A 19,148-nucleotide genomic window follows, 5' to 3' on the forward strand; every position below is an offset into this window, starting at 1 on the left:
ACCAGGAGAAATGTGACAAGTCTCTCAGGGAGGCTGGCCTTATGTCTCACCACCACCACATAGGTCGTTTAGAAAACAAGAGATTCCGGAGATCTCTCCAAAAGGTTTGGCTCGCCTCAGCCACGTGGGATTATGGCTGGGGCCGGTGAGTACAAATCATAGGGCAATCCACCAGAGGAAGGGCCAGGGCTCAGAGCGACCCTGGGGCCAGCTGACAACAGGGGCCTCCCCAAGGGAAGTGCTGCAACAGGAGGCCCACCCAGCTAACAGGGCTGGGATAGAAATCACCATTTCCTCAACACCTGCGCACCAGGCCCGCGAACGCACCACCTCACGTAACCTTTGCCACCACATGCAAGGCCAGGGTCACTGAGCCACTTCACCACTGAGGGTCAGCAGTGGGCTCAGCTCACACTGCACGCGAAGGAGCAAGGCCTCAAGCCGAGGGGCCTCTACGCCAGGGCAGTCCTCAGTACTGGCTAGCGCCTGTTGGGGACCCACCCGGCTTTCAGAGCACAGCATCCGGAGCTTACTGGTGGACGGCATCCAACTTCTGGAAGGGGCCTAGATTTTATTCTTCGATGTGCATCATTATAGTTCGCCTTCTGCACAGACTACGTCGTGTTCCCCGCCACAGCTCTAACTGCCATCCGTCATCGTACACAGCTGCCCCTTATCCCCCTTCCCCCTCCTCCCGCCCTTTTCCTTCTGCTAACCACCAGTCTGTTCTGTCTCTATGTGTTTGCTTGTTTACCTTCCACATACACGAGTGAAGTCACACGGTATCTGTCTTTCTCCACCTGACTCATCCCGCTTAGCGTAATACGCCCGAGGTCCATCCCTGCTGTCGCAAATGGCAAGATTTCCTCTTTTCTACGGCTAAGTACTATATTCCCTTGTGTATATCTCCCACAACTTCTTTATCTATTTGTCGGGCGATGGGCACTTAGGTTGTTTCCAAGTCTTGGCTGTTCTGAATAACGCTGCGATGAACACAGGGGTTCATATATCTTTTTGAATTAGCGCTTTTGTGTGCTTTGGATGAACACCCAGAAGTGGAATAGCTGGATCATACGGGGTAGTTCTATTGTTAACTTTTTGAAAAATCTTCATACGGTTTTCCACAGCGGCTGTACCAATTTACACTCCCACCAGCAGGGTACTAGGGTTCCCTTTGCACCACGTACTTCCAAGACCTGTTAATTCTTGTCTTTTTCTACTAGCCCTTCTGACCGGCCTGAGGTGGGTATCTCATTGTGCTTTTCATTTGTATTTTCCTAATAAGTAGTGACGTTGAGCATCTTTTCCTGTGCCTGTCGCCCACCTGTATATCTTCGTTAGAAATATGTCTCTTCATAAATAATGACTTGAGGGGCCCGCCAGGTCCTCCTCCATCCAATCGGCCAGTTGCTGCCTTCTCCAAACATCGCCATCACCCAAACCGCAGGAGAAAAATCCGCTGGAAGGCGTCCATCCCACGGGGTGACAGCGGGGGACACACACGTGCACCGAGTCGCCACTCCAACGGCGCAGGACGCAGGCGCCCAGGGGTCCACAGGCGCTCCGTGCTAGGCCTTGTGGGGCAGCTGGAGGGAGGGAATGGGGAGAGCGGAGGGGGCATCAAAGGGAACGGGGCGTGGGGAGGGGAGAGATGGGGAGAGCATATAGTTACCATGGGAAAACTGGTAATTTACATTTTTAAAATCAGTTTTTGAGATAGGATTCACATACCATAAAATTCACCTTTGGAAAATGTAACTTCAGTGGCATTTAGTACATCCACAAGATTGTGCAACCACCACCATTAATCTAACCCATCGCATTTTCATCACCCCAAAGAGAAGCCCCCTAAACCATCGGCAATCGCTCCTCATTCCCTCCTCTCTCCAGCCCCTGGCAACCACTCATCTGCCTTCTGTCTCTATGGATTTGCCTTTTCTCAACATTTCATACACATGAACTAGTACAACATGTGACCTATGTGCCTGGCTCCTTTCACTCAGCATAACGTTATCCAAGTTCACCCACGTGGTAGCGTGTGCCAGTCCTTCATTCCTTTTTATGGCTGCATAACATTCTATTGATGGATCTACCACACTCGTTTATCCATTCCTCAGTTCACGGACATTCGGGGTGTTGCCACCGGTAATTCACGTGTCTTGAGAGTTGATTTTGCGCCAGGCAGCACCAGGAGGAGTCACTCACCCCATTTCACAGATGAGGAGACAGGCTTGGAGAGCGTCAAGAATTTGCCCAAGACGAAGAGCTCGCTAGTGCGAGAGCCGGGGTTTCAACTCAGGCAGGCAGACCGCAGAGGTAACAAGATTCACAGGCTACAACACGAGAAAGGTACAAAAGGGGATTCCACGGATAGTCACCCTTTTCCCCGAGTTTTCAGTCACCCATTTCCCTCCTCTTAGAGACATCTACTCTGGCCACGCTGGGGATCCTTCCAGAGAAATTACTTACACCCCAACATGGAAGTAGCACAATTTACTGACTAATCTGTCCCATCGATTGGAAGTGTCACTTTTATGGTATACTAAAATCTTTTATGTATTTGAATTACTCTTTTCAGAACTGGCCTGGCTTTTTTGCCTATCTTTAATATTTGCCATTTCTCTAGAAGTCTTTTTATCCTCTTACTCAGTTTCAAAAATTTCCTCCTTTCCTTCTTTCCCTTAAGGCATCATCCACTACATTCGTTCACTCTGGTATTATTTGTAGTGTCGTCTTCAGATGGGACAAACTACCTGGCGTCCTCAAAAGATAAATTCAAGAGAAAAAAAGAAAAAGAAAGCAAGACCAGACATGAAGGGAGAACTTATAGATTAAGTAAGCCTTCAGAGACCTGACAATCAAATGCAAAGCGTGGACCTAATTCAGATCTAACTCAAACCCTTACAAACAATGTTTATGACACGTAGGAGACATCTGCGAATTTGAGGGCTGACTGGATATTTAATGTCACTAATCTTAAGGAATAAAAGTCTTATATTTTCAATATACCTACCAAAAACGTACAGGTGAAATTATACGATTTCTAGGATGTGCCTCAAAATGCTATGGAATGGGGGAAACAGGTAAGGGTACAGAAGAATCACGACAGCCATCAGCTGAGCTGATAGACATTAAAGCCGGATGCGTTCGTGGGCGGACGATGAACAACGCAGCATTGTGTCTGCTTCTGCATGTTTAAAATCTCTGAGAATTGTTTAAAAACAAGAAGACACTCTGGAAAACGTTTTGGCGCTTTCGCCAAGGGTAAACATAGAACTCCCGTATGATCCAACAACTCCACTCCTACCTATACATCTAAAAGAACTGAAAGGAGGGAACTGAACAAACATTTGTACACAATATTCACAGCAGCATGAGTCACAACAGGCAAAAGCCGGAAGCAACCCAAGTGTCCAGCCACAGACGAGCAGATAAATAAAACGTGGTACATGCACACGATGGAATGCTATTCAGCCATGAACAGGACTGACTTTTTGCTGCATGCTACAACACGGATGAACCTTGAAAACATTATGTTCAGTGAAATAAGCCAGACACACCAGGACAAATATTGTATGATTCTGCTTATATGAGGTACCTAGAATAGACAAATTCAGAGAGACGGGAAGTAGAATAGATGCGACTAGAGGCTGGGGGAAGGGAGATGGCGCTGTCATTGTCTAAAGCTTACAGGGCTTTTGTTGAAGACGATGAAAAGATTTTGGTTCCAGACAGTGGAGATGGCTGCACCACCTCGTGAATGCACTTAATGCCACTGAACTGTGCACCCATGAATGGTTAAAATGGTCAATATCATTTATGTGTACTTTACCACAATCAAAAAAAAGAGGAATAAGTGAGTTCAAATTTCAATTCCTCCTTCTCTGCGCCTCAGTTTCACCATCTATAAAATGATTAATTGTAATCGTCCATCCTCGGAGCTTAGTGCAGGGTAAGCACCCAGGAGGAAACACGAGTACCACTACCACAGCATCAGCAAAGGATTCTTGTGAGGATCAACTAGGTTGGTGTACGTGAAAGCATGTCTTAACCGGAAGCTGCTAGGCAGGCATACCTCCTTGTACTGTGCCTCGCAGATTTTTTTGCATTTTTTACAAGACCCTCCATCAGCAAAAAAACTACAACGCGCCGAAGGCTCAGAGGACCGTCACCTGTTTTGAGCAATAAACTATTTTTTAATTAAGGTACGTACACTGTTTTTGTAGACATAATGCTACGGCACACTTACCAGACTACAGTCTAGTGGAAACGTAACTTTTATATGCACCGGGAAACCCAAAACATCCTGTGACTCGCTTTATCGCGGTGGTCTGGAACAGAACCCGCAATATCTCCGAGGTCTGCCTGTACAGATCTTAACAAACATTGGGTCTTATGGTTTCCCAGGGCCGTGGAACTGGTCAGAAGAAGGATAATGCTTTCCAACCGATATGCCACATGGGCCAACAGAACATACGGCTTCCTCTATTCTATCAAGAGATATTATTAGGAAAAGAAAGCATCAAACTTAGAGAACTGTCTTTTACCAAGATGTTGACACACGCCCAGACAACTGCTCAACATCAGTGCTCAAGACATAACGGATATTCCTTTCTTTCCTTTTAGGCCACTACTTTTCTTACTAAAAGTTTACTTTATTTTCAAAAGATAGAACATGGAAGCTTATGGAATTTCTCAAGCACATACGGAGCCTCCTGCCAAATACTACAGTTCAGTTCACGTCTTTAATCTCATTTTGAGGCAGCGATTCGAAATGCGTGAGGAAGGACACCACTTGGTTCCCTTTTTCCACTATTACCCACGAAAGGAGGACAGGACCGTGACTACTGAGTTACGATGATTATTACACTATTAGGACGAAGAAGGGGCTTTTCAACTCAGGGTTCCATTTACCTCTGCTTTACAACAGCGGTGAGTGTAGCTTCAAACAATCGTCAGTCCAAGTTCTTCACTCCGTTCTTGGATTTTGCTAAAAAGATTCAAGGGAGAAGGAAAGTTCTCCCGGAGCAAGACTGCCTTCCAAACTCTGTCAGAGAGAAGGAAATAAGAAAGAAGACACGTGTGCTTGAAACCCATCCTCACGTTTCCCATTGATTCAAGCCCTGTGATGCTAAGATACAATGAGACTCAAAGGAAGTTTCCACTCTTCTGGAAATCACAAGCTGTATTACAATCCTTTCTTCCAGAGATGAGAGGGAAGAAAAGAAGCTCCCTTCTACACATTTATTTCTGTGTCTGTCTGTTTCACGTGGGGCTCCTAACCAGACTGTCGATATAGGCGAGAAAACTGTTCACAGTCATATAAGCCTTAGCACCTAACTCCATTTCACAAACAAACACAAAGGATTGATTGATTTATGCAGTTTTTGCAGTTTTCAGGTCTACTGAATTTTCCAGAATAGTAATCACCCCATGGACCAACCTGTACTTCGTTCTCTTTGGAAACCTACTAAGTGCCGTTCCCTATCACGGAAACTCTACCACTGAGGCAACACAGCCCACCTAGATCAGTCAGTGTCCGCAGTATTTGCGTTCACGGCACAAGTAACCCCCTATTGCTTTATTGTTACTCAAGTCACGCCCAAATACTCACATACGGAAATGTAAATATATATTACTTTATTCTAAACTACTTTGTTTCATTTCTTCTTTCTATTGTAGTTAGAGCATTACGTTGACTTTTCGCTCTCAAAATTACGTACGGAAGCAGGTTGCACCTATCTACGAATTTCACTGCAGGAGAGTAAAGGGGTACAGCACACAAACTATTTGCTATAAAATGGGAAAATGGAGCGAGACAGGGTTGAGGACCAGAGTTCCACAGGGTGAATGCAGATTTCCGAAAGAAGACTGAATTAACTTTTGCTTTCCTTTGTCAAAGGAACTCTGAAAGCAATGAAACGAGTCCCAGGCATCTGCTGTCCAACTGGGACACAGTCTTGCCACCTATTCAAACGCTTCTTGGGAGCCCAATTTTTTTGTGTGTGAGCCTGTCTCCCCGCGTAGAAAGAAGACTCCTCGAAAATGGAAATCACAGACCACACAGCAGGTCCCCGTGTGGGCATTTTGCCGCTCCCCTTCTTCAACCCCACCTACTAACCACCTACACTCCCCTTCTGCCTGTTTCCCCATCTTGAAAACACATACAAGGCAGCAAAACAGAGCAAAGGTCTCCACAAACAAGGCCTAACTGAAACGAGACGTGGCCGGAACTTCTGCATCCCTGATAAGCCAGCCCAGTCCTGAACGCTGAGGGGTCATCGGTACGTACACGTTGACTGAAGTAGTTTCAATTCAATTCTTTCACTTCGCAGTTTAGTTTCCGTCCTCACACAACTGATGCCATCAAATGCAGTCAGTGCCGAAGTTCCAGTTCAAATTTTAAAAGGACACTTGATGGAAAAGGGCCTGTGAACTTCACTTAATGCTAGGAGTCCCAGGGAAAAGGAATATTTGAGCTGACTTCTCTAGGATGACGTAGGACTAACTGAGGTTAACTCAGTGTATCTGAAGCATGGAAAGTGCGGGCACGAGGGGCACAAGATGGGGCTGGAGAAGCGGAGAGGATTCTCCACCACGCGGACTCTTCAAGGCCAGGGTCGAGAGTGGGTTTTCATTCTTAAAACAACCTTGCTGAGTGATGTTTCTGAGCAACGTTCCAACTTGCCTATTAAAAAGATTTCCTGTGTGAAGAATGGATTGGAAGGAGACGAGAGGAGACACACGGACACTAGTTAGGACCCGAAACGCAAAAGGTCAGGCAAGTTCTGTATGAGCATGCTTGAGGGAAAGAAGGTGACAGATTCCAAGATACTCAGGAGATAAAAACGAAGGGGACTTCACGAGGTAGGAGACGGAGGAAAAGGAAGGTCTCAAGGAATAAAAAAGCCTTCACCGCACAAAGGAGCAAAGTCTCACAAGGCATCATTTCAACGTGTAGAGCAAGACGTCTCATTTCATTCGAGACCTGTTAGGAAGCAACGGATGCCCTCTGTGATTGCTGGAAACAATATAACCAACGTTTCTGGCGGCAAGTTCTGCGACGCTGGAGCTGGAGCTGGAGCTGGAGCTGGAGCTGGAGCGTTTTCTCACTCAGACTTAGCGCTGATTACTCACACGCTCCGTGCCAAAACAACACAGCTGGAGGGACTGAGCGGGACTCCACTGGGGCAATCAAGGGGAGTCCCCAACACTGACAGTCGGCAGTCCCTCTGCACTCTACCCGGGCAGCGATGGCCAGAGCCTCGCTTTTAAAAGGATGGGGAGAAATCAGAACATCACACACCGGCCCACTCAGCTACAGCGGGCGGCGCAGCCGGAGGGTCAATGCCTCCTAGCCAGGGGCCGACGGGCCAAGCGCGCGGCGGCGGCGGCAACAGTGACCGGCAGAGCCCACAGGAGACGAGGCCCAGGCCCAGGAGCCAAGAGCCGGCAGGGCCAGGCCCAGGGGACAAGACGTATTACCTTTCGGGGATGTGGTTTCCGCCCCGCCTCCTGGACGTGCCAAGTCTGGAAAAGACGCGCCCCTGGCCCCGGCCGCCGCGGGCGTGATGCCATCGGCTCACGTGGGCCCCAACAGGCCCACCACCCAACGCCAACAGCGCCAAAGCCGCCACTCCAGCGCCCTCGCTGCCGGAAAAACAGCCCGGCCCGCAAGCGCCCGCGCAGCAGCCCGCTCGGCGCCCAGCAGCCTTCCAACCGCGCATGCGCCACCGCCCGTCCTCAGGACGTCACCGCGCCGGAGGCCTGAGATGCTCCGCTAGGAAACAGGACTCTGCTGGCTACGGCGCCCTCTCTCGCCGCAGGCCGCTAGCACAGCTCATGCAGACGGGGGCGTGTACGCCATCGCCTGCAGATTTCCAGCAGTCCAGGACCGGGAAGGAACAGTCAAGTCCCACTCCCCCAGTTCCTTGTGTGGTTCTTCCAGATATCTTCCAAGAGCTCACATTCACACATCGTATACTGTATACAAACGCTTCTTTCTACCTCTATGCATATCCTCTGTTTTACAGAAAAGCCGCGTACTATACCTAGTCTACAATATACCTCGGACAGTGCATTTCCCAGTCAATTGAGGCATACGTCCGTTCTATTCTTGTTAATGGCTTCATAGTATTCCAGTGATTATAAGTACCATAATTTACATAACCAGGACACTGTCCAGGGGCTTTTAGTTGTGTTCAGTTTCTTTGTCCTCTGTTAACAGACAGGCTGCAATGTAAACATCCTCATGCATGTAGACAACTATATCGCAAGTCCCAGAAGTAGAACTGCTGGAAAGAAGGATATGCAAACTGAAAATCTGGAAAAGTACTGTCGAATCACCCTCCAAACACACTGTAGCAACCTACACTCCCCACTTAGAGTGAAACTTGGATTGGCTTCCTATCCTGTGACAGGTATCACGCTAGAGCTTGACAGCATGTATTTACCTCTTAGAAAACTCCAAACGAGAACCGAGAGAGAGAAGAGTGCAGCTCAAAGCTACGATTTCCACACAGAATCAAGCACAGGGAGCTGTACCTGTGAGAAAAACTCTAAACTCTGCTACAAGTCGAACAGCAAACGACAGCATGTTCTACAGCACGTCTGAAGGCAGAACAGGGCACTCAATTCCAGATTACACCGTAGGCGATCAGAACAGTGAGTGCTTTCTGTTATTTTTAGTTTTTAGTTTCTAATTTCTGAAAGTATCTTACCTACGCTGTCGGTAACCTTCACAACCATTTGACAACGGGGTGAACTGAGGGTCAGAAAGGTCCGCGGTCTGCAGTGAGTGAATGAATGAGTGAATGAATGAACGAAGCGGTAAAAAGATCACTCGCTTTAACATTTCTGGGACAGTCAGTGTCTAACCAAGTTCAAATCCACAAACATTTACTATTCGGAAAACCTCCGCAGAATTGAAAACGGGTCCATATTAGTGAATTGCTCTTTGGACAAAGTACGGACATAAGTCAGCACAGCACAGTTTGCAAACTTCCAATGAGGCACATTCAGACTTGGTGCTAAGTCACAAGATATTCCTTTGGACTCTATGTAAAAAAAAAAAAAAAAAAAAAAAAATTATCCAATAGGCGTGAAGTGGCCGACAAGCAGGAAGGGTCCAAACATCTGCAGACGTTGACAACATACGAAATGTGACATACATCTATCAGAAGCTCAAAAAGCTCTATAGGTCCTGCGCTTCCGACTTGCCGAAAGACTCAAGCTTGGGGTGGAAACAGACTCAGAGGGAGATGCCACAAGAAAATCCAGACCCAGGCATAACAGGGTGTCCAGAAAGTAGGGGGAACCAGCAAAGAGTAGGCCCTTGGAGTGGAGTCAGTCCACCGTGAGGTAAAAGAATGCCTGGATAGGCATGCAGGACACTGGAATGCAAGATACAGGAGCAAGGGATATCTGGAGCACCCAAGAGCTACATAGTTGACACTAACAAAACCTACCAGTGTCCGGGAGGGCCCCACGTACCACGTAGGCTTTGAGGGATTCCAGTCCTTAATTAAATCCAAAAGTGACAACGGGGAGAGAAAGGAAGAGCCTCAGGGCTAGGTGGACGGGGTATGTGCCAGCAAGACAAGTCTCAGTTATCCCCACGGGTACAAAATGCAGGAAGTGGGTCTCTGGGAGAAGACAATTCCCTATCTATAAACAAAAGGCGTTAGGTCAGGGTAGGGCTTGATGCTAAGTTCCAGAGCCTTGGACTAAAGCTCTTTAGCTTCTTCCTCCTACAGTTAAGATTCTTGTAGAGCTTAGGATCATGCTGAGCCTGCAAGCTCAAGTTCAATGGCTATACCTATGGAGAGAACGTGCTTACAGAGGCTGGGAACCAGGGAAGGCCTAACTAAGACTTTGCCTAAATAGAACTGAACGTTGCAACTGAATGTTTTCATATGTCAATTATTTTACTGCTACCAGAATTTGTCTTCCGACACTTCCCCCCATCTTACACCACCCACCCTAACCTGCAGTAGCTCTGGATTCCCTTGATTTCCACGGGAACGTAGAGAAAAGAGAGACCGGTCTGGCTTGCAGATATCCAGTCTATGCTCTTAGCCTCGTGTTATATACTAATGTCACGGAAGTAGGCTATCTGAGGTATGACGCTTAGGGAAAAAGACCTTCAGAAAACATTCAGTGAGCTCAAGCCATACATCTACACTGCAACAGCCTTCACAATTTCTTCTCAGATAAGCATCCCTCGCTATCACTCAAAAAACTCAGATCACATAATAGGAAAAACAGGCCTATAAATGAAGTATGCGTCTTTGGAGGTCCCATCGAGGAGCTAGCTTCTCGTGGGCTCTTGGCGCCTTGTAGCACACACCTCCCACTCGCCGACACTAGAAAAGGCCCCAGATGGGTCCATTTAGGCACACTAAACGCTTACCTCCAAGGAAAACGACCAGATCCAAAGATTTCCTCCCCAAACAAATCATCGACCACTCAGGCCTCACTCACTGTCTCGCAGTCACAAGACTGGTCAGTGAGAACAATACCGACCAGGCGAACAAATACAGAGGCACCCAGGCCAGGTCGGGGGGACTGCAGACATCTGCTCCTCAGGTGTGGGTGCACAGTGTAACTCACCACAGGGCCTTTTCACCGACCGCTTTCTAAGTTTCTCCACAAAACCCATCAGGTCAAGTTAGCCCACGATGCTTCAAAACGCGCAATCGTCAGGGGAACAACATGCAATCTGTCTTCCAATTTTGGATTCCTTAAAAACGCGACCAGGAAAGACACATGGAGACAGAACCAGAGCATCTGAATCTGAAAACAATCTCCGCTCAACAAACATACCGATGCACGACGTAAATGACGTCACATGACATCAAGCAAAGGGAGAAAAAGATATTGAGGGTTATTCTCTTTCGTGTACAGAATTCACGGCAGTTGCAGGATCCCCTAGCTACGTTAATAAATACGTATTGAACTCTCTGTTCTGCTACTACAAAAGGAGGCCCACGTGTGGCAAGGTAGTTCTCAAGAAACCGAAAACTCCACAGGCACCTCTCTTTTCCTGTACCTTGCACCTTGCCTCTTCCCTACTCTCCACGAATCTCCTCTTCCTTCTCGAACTGTTTTCCTCTTCACTTTGCCCGGCCTTGCGCCCGAGCACGGCCGACAGAGAATCCCAGAGGCCCGACACTCTACAGTGCCTGTTCCCGAGAGGGAGGAGGCTACAGTAACTGCCACACTGGATACGCTTCGCTGAGAAGGAAAGGCCAAAGTACCTCGCATGCCTCTCCCGTATACGAGAGCCAGATGGCAGCAGGCCTCTGTGGCCCAAGGAGCCAGAGGTAGCAAATGATGGGAAAGAGAATTGCAACCAAAGGCTGCAAGAGGAAAGGCCTGCAATCAGCTGTGTCATCTAGCTCTCTGGTATTTGCTTCGAATGGGCAGAGTCCATTTTGAGAAGCACCAGGCACTGAAAAGAAGACCCCTGCTGCTGGAGGTGGACAGGAAGTAACGTCCAGGAGGGTAAGATGCAAGATCAAGGCCGGTGCCAGAGACAACGCCTACCACGAAGAACACAAAAAAGGAGAGCAGAAGAGAGATGCAAGTCCAACCTGGCCTGGCCCGGCCCGGCCCGGCCCGGCCCGGCCCGGCCCACCCCAAGGAAGGCAGGATTCAAGGAGAAGGAACTAAAAGAGAAGAGCCTTCAACCACATCATTCCCCACAAGGGGCACTCAACAAACCTCACCCTACTCTTGACCCAAGTTACACAAAGAGCTCCTGAATTCACCCTTCCTTTGCTCCTTAAAAGCAGCAGTAAGTTCACTACTTAGATCCACTCGTAAGATTTCAGAACAACTGGAACAGGTCCACCTAGATGTCCCTTGCCCTCCTCTCTAAGGATATCAATTAACTGTACATATAATAACAAATGGACAATATACATGAAAAAGTAGGAAGTGTAGAAGACAAACAACTATGAATTCATTCTACCAATGAACATCTGTAAGAAACGTTGAGCTATTTCCTGCCGGAAGAGCCCGGGGCAGCAAGACGATCGCATCTGTCTCGTGGGATGGCACCTCCCCAGACCTCAGCCACAGAGGTGCTGTTGGAGCTCTCCCACCACCCCCTCCACCCAATCCCGTCTTCTCGGGGGGAATCTGACCTCCCTATTGGCTATCTCCTACCTGCTTTGTGACATCATTCTCCCCCTAAACCTACCACCACCTGGTAGAATCTTGGGGTTTCCATGGAGTTGTCTGTAAATAAATTTGAATCCTCGCAAGTGACCAGTGTGACCAGTGGCCTTCGTACTGGACACATCGCTCTTTGGCTGCAGCCACTCAGACGTCCTCTAGTAGCATCTCTCTCATCCCCTGGATCTGCAGTTGATGCTTCCTCTTCTTCTCTGACCATGTCAGGTAAGGAAAGAAACCAGGAAATGGTTTTCATTATGTATTTTTGCCCCGATATTGACTAGCAGATTCAAAAATGGCAGAGAATAATGGGGGGAAAGTAGTGAACTAGGAACCTGGGGACGTAACTCCCGTCTTGACTTGGACTCTTGCGAGCTGTGTGACTTTGGGCAAGTCCTTGGCTCTCTCACAAACGCTGTTTTCTCCTCATCTGTCACATCAGGATATCACAGCGCTTGTCCCCTCTGCTCCCTTTCTTCTCTGATGTTGAGTCTTAAAGGGCACCCACCTAGGCATGCAATCAGAGACCTCTGGAGAGTGTTTCCACAGCAACAGAGAGAAATCCTAGGTGATGCAGAAAACTAGCAATGTATACCGAGAGGTTTCACCTCTGATGGTCTCCCTCCACTGCCACTTCGACTGTACGATGTTACATTTAGGGCTGTTCAAAAAGCAATGTTCGCATGTTTTGGAGTTTTCTACCTGAACGAGCTGGAAAGAGAAAACGGGGAGAGAGGATGGAGAGGACTGGGCTATAGGGGAGGCAAGTATTCAAAGGTCAGGAGGTTGAGGACTGCTGTCATCAGCACAGGCCAACAGGAACCCAGAGGGGGAGAAACTGGAAGAAAGGGGAGGCAGAAGGACGAGGAGCTCGCAGGGAAAACGAGGGAGTTGGGCGTGGAATGTTGAAGGGAACCCACGATCTTAAATCAAAGCAGAAAGAGCACACAGTTGAAGTCTGCTCAGAGCAGGGTAAAGCCCAGTTGAGCAGAGCAGACGCTTACATTCACAGACTAGGACGGAGAGTAGGGGCAGAACAGGGAATCGCTAGGAAAAGCAGCTTCTCAGAAGAGTCCCCCTCACTTGTTCGTTTGTTTCTGCTGCCTCTCTGAACACCGATGGCACTTGTCAGTTTTGAATACGAACATTTTAGAGATGTTTTTAGACATGACGCTCCCTATCATCGAGACACTAATAAAAGTGGCTGTCCAGAGGCCGGGGCTAGGAGAATTTGCAGTTTTGATTCCATTCTCATTTTTAAACGATGTAGATGTTTTGCCTATTCAAAAGAAAATTGAAGCTTTGCTAAAAACTGATACCCCCTAACTTGAATCAGAAGCATTAATTCCTTTGTGTGACAAGCAGGTTCCAAGTCAAGGCTGCTTTTCATCTGGACGGCTGTTTTCTTCCTCACACGGAGAGCACACTGAGAAACAGCCGTCATCTGCTTCTAGACCTTAGCTACCGAAGAAGAAAAAGAAAAAGTCAACTCCCACAACTATCTAAAACAGTTTTGTGGAGTCCTTTGGGTTTTCCTACATTCAATAATTTTTTAATTGGATTCTAGGGATGACGGTGTTTTTAGGCTTTGGGGATGACACCTTCCTGGATGTTGAAGGTGATTCTTATCGAGGTTTGCAGGGGCAATATGAAAACCTTCATGACACCTTTTAACTACCCTCTTCTGCTTCTATGCGGTTGGAGCACGAGAAACATACGTTTAATTGAAACGTCTATTTCTGCTAGGCTTAGTAGCTGGTACTTGCTGGGTCACAGTCAGAGAAATAAGAATGAGCACAATAATGGAATTCCTTTACACTTAGGATGTTGCTCTCTGCTTTGTACCAGCTCTTACCGAAACAGCTCTCTACGTATATTGTGGCTACCTATACGGTCTCCTTTATAGCACTTTGCTGCCTTTTTAAGCCATTTTTTACCGTTATGTCTTCTCTGTCTCTATGTGCTGCCTAGGAATTCATTCGAAATCACCTTCTACTGTGGGCTGTTGTTTTGGCAAGTAGTATTCACTACAATAGAGCCGGCGATATTCACTTTCATAATACTGCATGGATGGTACAGAACTTCATTTATTAGTAAACTTCTTAGGCTCTGATGCCTGCTACATGCCTCGGTTTTCCATCATACCTGTATATGTCTTTTTAGTCCTGTGATACACCTTTTTCATGATTTTTCTCTTTGTTTTTACAGAACTTACCATATCTTCCTCCATATTACACTTACGCAATATATCACTTTTATTCACGTATGAATTATTACCCTCATGATTATCGCTTTTCTTATTATAACTGCTCTACAGAAGAGTAAGCTGAAGTTCAGAGAGTTTAAATCACTTTTTTCTTTCAAAAAGCACTTTTTGAGACACTCACTCACAGGCAGTCATTTGGAGGTAGGAACAGAAACCAGGCTTGAAGAGGGTAAGAATGACCCGTGACATCTACCACCTGGACTCAGTAAGCTGTGAACTCCAGGTAACGTCTGAACTGCACAGGCAAAATGAGACCCTCAAGGTCAAAGTGTTACGTGACAGCTGCTCTGTCTTCCAAAGGACAAAGAAAATGCCTCTAGTAGAAGTTCGACTTCTCCCGGTTTCCGGTAGTGGAATGGTCAGAGCAGAGCCCTGGCAAGGAAGTCAGGATACTCAGGCTCTGTAACCTGGTAACGATGCTAAACAAAACGGGAGAACTTGAACGATTCGATCTGACCTCTCTGAGCCTCAGTTTCCTCACTCGTACAATGAGAATCTTAGAACAGAAGCCCCAAAATGCTTCCATTGGAGCAAAGAGTACACGAGTCGGGACTAGCGCAGGCTCAAGGGAAAGATGGGCAGGGAGAAGGTGCCTTCCAGCCTAGAGAACAAGGTGTGAACCGCACCACGTGGGGCTTCTGCACATCTCTGCCCAACCCGGGAGCACAGGCAGTGACACAGAAGAGAACCAAACTGCTCCAGCACGTGCGACCGCCATAAACGGTTGGATTTGGGGTATCTCAGTGAGTATTGGTATATGAGAGGCTGTCTCATAGCAAGAACCTTAAGATAATGCTGTTCCTCTAGCATAGTGAGAGGTCATCAACCCCACTGATGTTTTCATCACCCTCTTGTTCCCTACAGAAAATTTCCAAAATCCACCTTTCCTTGGAACTCCCAACTCGCTGCAGCTCTCTCTTCCTGTGGTGAGCAATGCAGCTTCCCTAACGGGAAGTGCCTGCAGTTTCTCCAGAGTCTCTGCTCCAGCCGTCAGTTCGGCACGGCTGTTGCCATCAGCCTCGGCCACCTCTTTCCAGCCACTCATGGGGAGTGCCTACCTTTACCAACATTCTAGCACAACCATGTTGTCTGCAGTGACTGGCCAGAGCCACATCTCCACGTCAGCTGCTTCCTATCCAGGTCTCTGGCAGTGGGATATCACAGGAGGCACTGAGAAGGAGTCTTCTTCACTCGGAGACCTCACTGTGGCTCTCACTGACCAGGACACAGCTGTTTCTTCCATGTCCATGGCAGCCCGGTATGACAGAACACCTGATGCCAATAACGTGGTCCCTCTGTATCCATCACTTTCTGCCAGGCTCGTTCAGAGAACACCACCTCAGATTTCAAATCAGGCACACAGCCTGGCTCTTCCCTACCGGGAAGGAAGCCAGGTGTATTACTATACTCCCGGCACCCTGGGGCCTCTACTGTCTGGCCAACTCGGCCCCTGCCTGCCATCCTGTGGCTCCGTGTCCTACACAGGAGCTGGGGCCTCCGCCCTTCAACCAGAAATGGTGATGGTACTAAAGCAGGTTCAGCCCACAAATGTCCTACCACCAGCCTCCTCCTCTGGCATCTACTACGCTGCGTCTGCTCAACCCGTCACAGAAACAAGATTTCAAGGTGAGTACAGACAGCAGGAAGGGAGAGGAATGAGGTCCACATTCCAAAACAGGGTCAACTCGGCAGCTGGGAAGTGCTGAGTCCACAGACAGGGAGAATTGAAGTCCGGAGGCTTTCATAAGCACTACCCGCGCTCAGTACTACTCCCTACTTCAGACTCTACATAAGAACGCCCATTACTGGTGGGAAGGGGGGGACACTGTAACGGCCATCTACGCTACATGCGTGAGAACACCAAGAGCACACCAAGCGACACCAGAAGCCTCACTGCCCTAGCTGCTCAGTCCCCTGCACTATACCACGCTCAAATGGACTCCCTTCCCCGACCTACGGCTGTAGTCTCCTGGGAAGGCACTGGTGATAGCGCCAGGGTACCTTTCGCTCACCGCCTTCATTTACACCAGGAGTTGAGACCTCGTCTTCCCAGATCCTGTCCAAAGCAAACAGGCTAAGAATGCGCCCTTGCTGATGTATTTCAGCAGGAAGAGCTCCATTCCCTCTCCTAGTCCATGATGTGAAGTGTTCTTATTCTCTCAGGAAAGCGGAGAGAATTCTCTATAGGAGAATGCTAGCATTTGTAAAATGCTTCACAGTTTGAAAATCTCCTCTACTTTTTATTTGTCCGATAACAACCCTATGCAATACAAAGAAAACCAAGGAACAATGACATCAAATGATCACCAGTAAGAAACGGGACACTCGCCTCTTAATTCCCAGCACAGGACGCTGTCCATGACCCTTAAGAAGAGCGAGTAAAAATGTGCCCTGTCCGTTGTGGGAAGGTGCATGATTGCCGCCTTGGTGTCTAGGGGGAGCATCTCCCTTACCAGGGACTGACCTCTTCCCTCCTTCCTTTGCAGCGATGGAAACCTCCCTGGGCCTGGAGACTTCCCTGGGATTGCAACCCGCAAGCCAGACATTTTGTCTACAACAAACCCCAGAATTCCCCAAATCCTGCAGTAGCAGAAAGACCCAGCTACCGGAGGGGAACCCACCACCTGAGCTTGGGGACATTTCAATGAGGGCTCCAGACCAGAGTTCCAACAGTAACCTCCTGGCACTGTCTCCAGCTCCCAAGAAGTTGGAGGAGCTTACACCTAAGCTTGCAAAGCCTCCGGATGCCTACCAGATCCCAACGGAAAACCAAGATCCTCCACTACTCCCTTCAGAAATTCCTGATACGTACCAGCTCCTGGCCTGCACCGATCCCCTCGGCCAAGAGGACCAGCCTGCTTCTGAAAATGCTGATCTGGGAAAGAGCAGCCTGAGTCTCGAGGGCCAAGGGACACTGGAAGATGGCACTGAACCTGGCGGTGGCTTTGCAGACATCGCTACACTGGTGGGGGATATTCACCTTCCCCAGCTCTTCAATTCCTTGGAAGACCTTGATCCATCCAAAAGCCCCCAGGTGATCCAAGCCAAAGACACCAGAGCCATCGAGTGGATCCAGGTGCAGGAAAAGTCAAGTGTCACAAAGGCTGCCTCCGATCAAGCCAGGAAGAACAAACGTAAGGCCTCTGAGCCTATCGACGGTGCTCCCAAGGCCAGAATCCAGCCCAAGGACCCGGAGTGCCTGTCAGGGGGAGAAGTGGCTATTTGCAATGCTGCAGACAGCGACAGGGCTCCTGTGGACACGGCCAGCCATTCTAACAGCAAGCCTCAGAAGGCTGCATCCGGCAGGAGCAGCAAAACTAAGAGCCGTGGGCAGGAAAGGACCAAGAGGACCAGAGGAAACAACTCCAAGCAAGCTGAAGAGAGTGAGCTGCCAGGGAACAAAGTCAAGGCAGAAGAGAAGCCAACCCTGCCCAAGAGGAAGCGGAATCAACCCGAGCTGAGCCGAGAGACCTTCCAAAGGCCTCGAACCTCCCTAGGCATGCACTTGCTGGAGTCGGTGCAGGTGTTCCATGCTCTGGGCAGGAAGACTGATAAGAAAACTGGACTCTCTTCCTCCCGGGCCCTGGCAAACTGCAGCCACCCCAAAGACCCCCAGCCCGCCCCAGCTATCAAACCACGGCTGGATACCCCACGTGAGGGCCAAGGCCCTGAGGAAACTCAAGCCAAAGCCCAGGAACCAGAGGGCAGTGTCGCACAAGAGCGCCCACCTCCATCCCAGTCCGAGCTGCCACCTCCTGGGAAGGTCAAGTTGGTACCTTTGCCTTTTCTGACCGTGGACAGGCCTCAAGCTCGACCTGTTCCTCGGAGGCCGCCGGCTCTGGCCTCACATCGGCCCGCTGTGGCTGACCCTGCCCGGCCTGGTTCTACCCACTCAGCTCAACCGACTGCACTCAATTCAGCCCAGCCAGCTCCTGCATCTTTGACGGGTCCTGCCAGACCAGCTCGGCCAATTTCCACCAACCCCACCCGGCCTAGCGTCCCTCAGTCTGCTGCTGCCACGCCCGCACCCCACAAAACAGCATCTTGCACTTCTCTCCAGCGGGAGCCCGTTCCCACTCCTGTGACCAAGCTCCAGGACCCGCCCAGGCCTCAACCCCACTATCTGCTCCAAGACTTTAGCACGCAACGAATTCCATGGAGAAAACCCGACATCCCAGGGCCAGTGATATCAGAGCCCATCACAGCCGAACAGAGGCCAGAGCGGGAGGCCATGAAGAGGCAGGCTCAACAAGAGCGTGAGCAGGCTGCCAAATACACCTCTTTGGGGAAAGTGCAGTATTTCATTGAGAGGGAAAGAGAAATGGAAATTGCTGACTACTACGGCTACGCAAGATAAGGCTGCTAGGACTGGTGGTGCGACTTTGGGTAGCAGTCTTTGCTCCATAGATAGATAGGTAGAGATGTCTCTATTTACTTTGATAGATTTTAAAACTTAAGACATCAATACGTTAAAGTACTAGAATTGATAGATGAGTAATAAAGAAGCCTTTTGAGTTTGGAGATGCCGTCAACTGTGGTTCTTCTTTGGTGGTGGTGGGGATCCAAGGCTTCACGAGAAAAAAGAAGTGAACTTGGACGGGAGGATGAAGGAAAAGGGATACGAACTGAGGAAAGAGGCAGCAACTGGGTCCAGGGCTAGGAAGGCCAAAGGGGGGGGGGGGTTTCAGCAGCTGACAAAAAG

At 48.9% G+C, this 19,148-nt stretch overlaps 1 pseudogene; it reads left to right on the forward strand.

Annotated features, from left to right (window-relative positions):
- The first annotated feature begins 12,259 nt into the window (after positions 1-12,259).
- LOC131412276 (uncharacterized protein C2orf78-like) lies at positions 12,260-19,000 on the forward strand (annotated as a pseudogene).
- Positions 19,001-19,148: the final 148 nt, after the last annotated feature.

Source organism: Diceros bicornis, chromosome 12, assembly GCF_020826845.1.
Source record: "Diceros bicornis minor isolate mBicDic1 chromosome 12, mDicBic1.mat.cur, whole genome shotgun sequence".
NCBI lineage: Eukaryota > Metazoa > Chordata > Mammalia > Perissodactyla > Rhinocerotidae > Diceros > Diceros bicornis.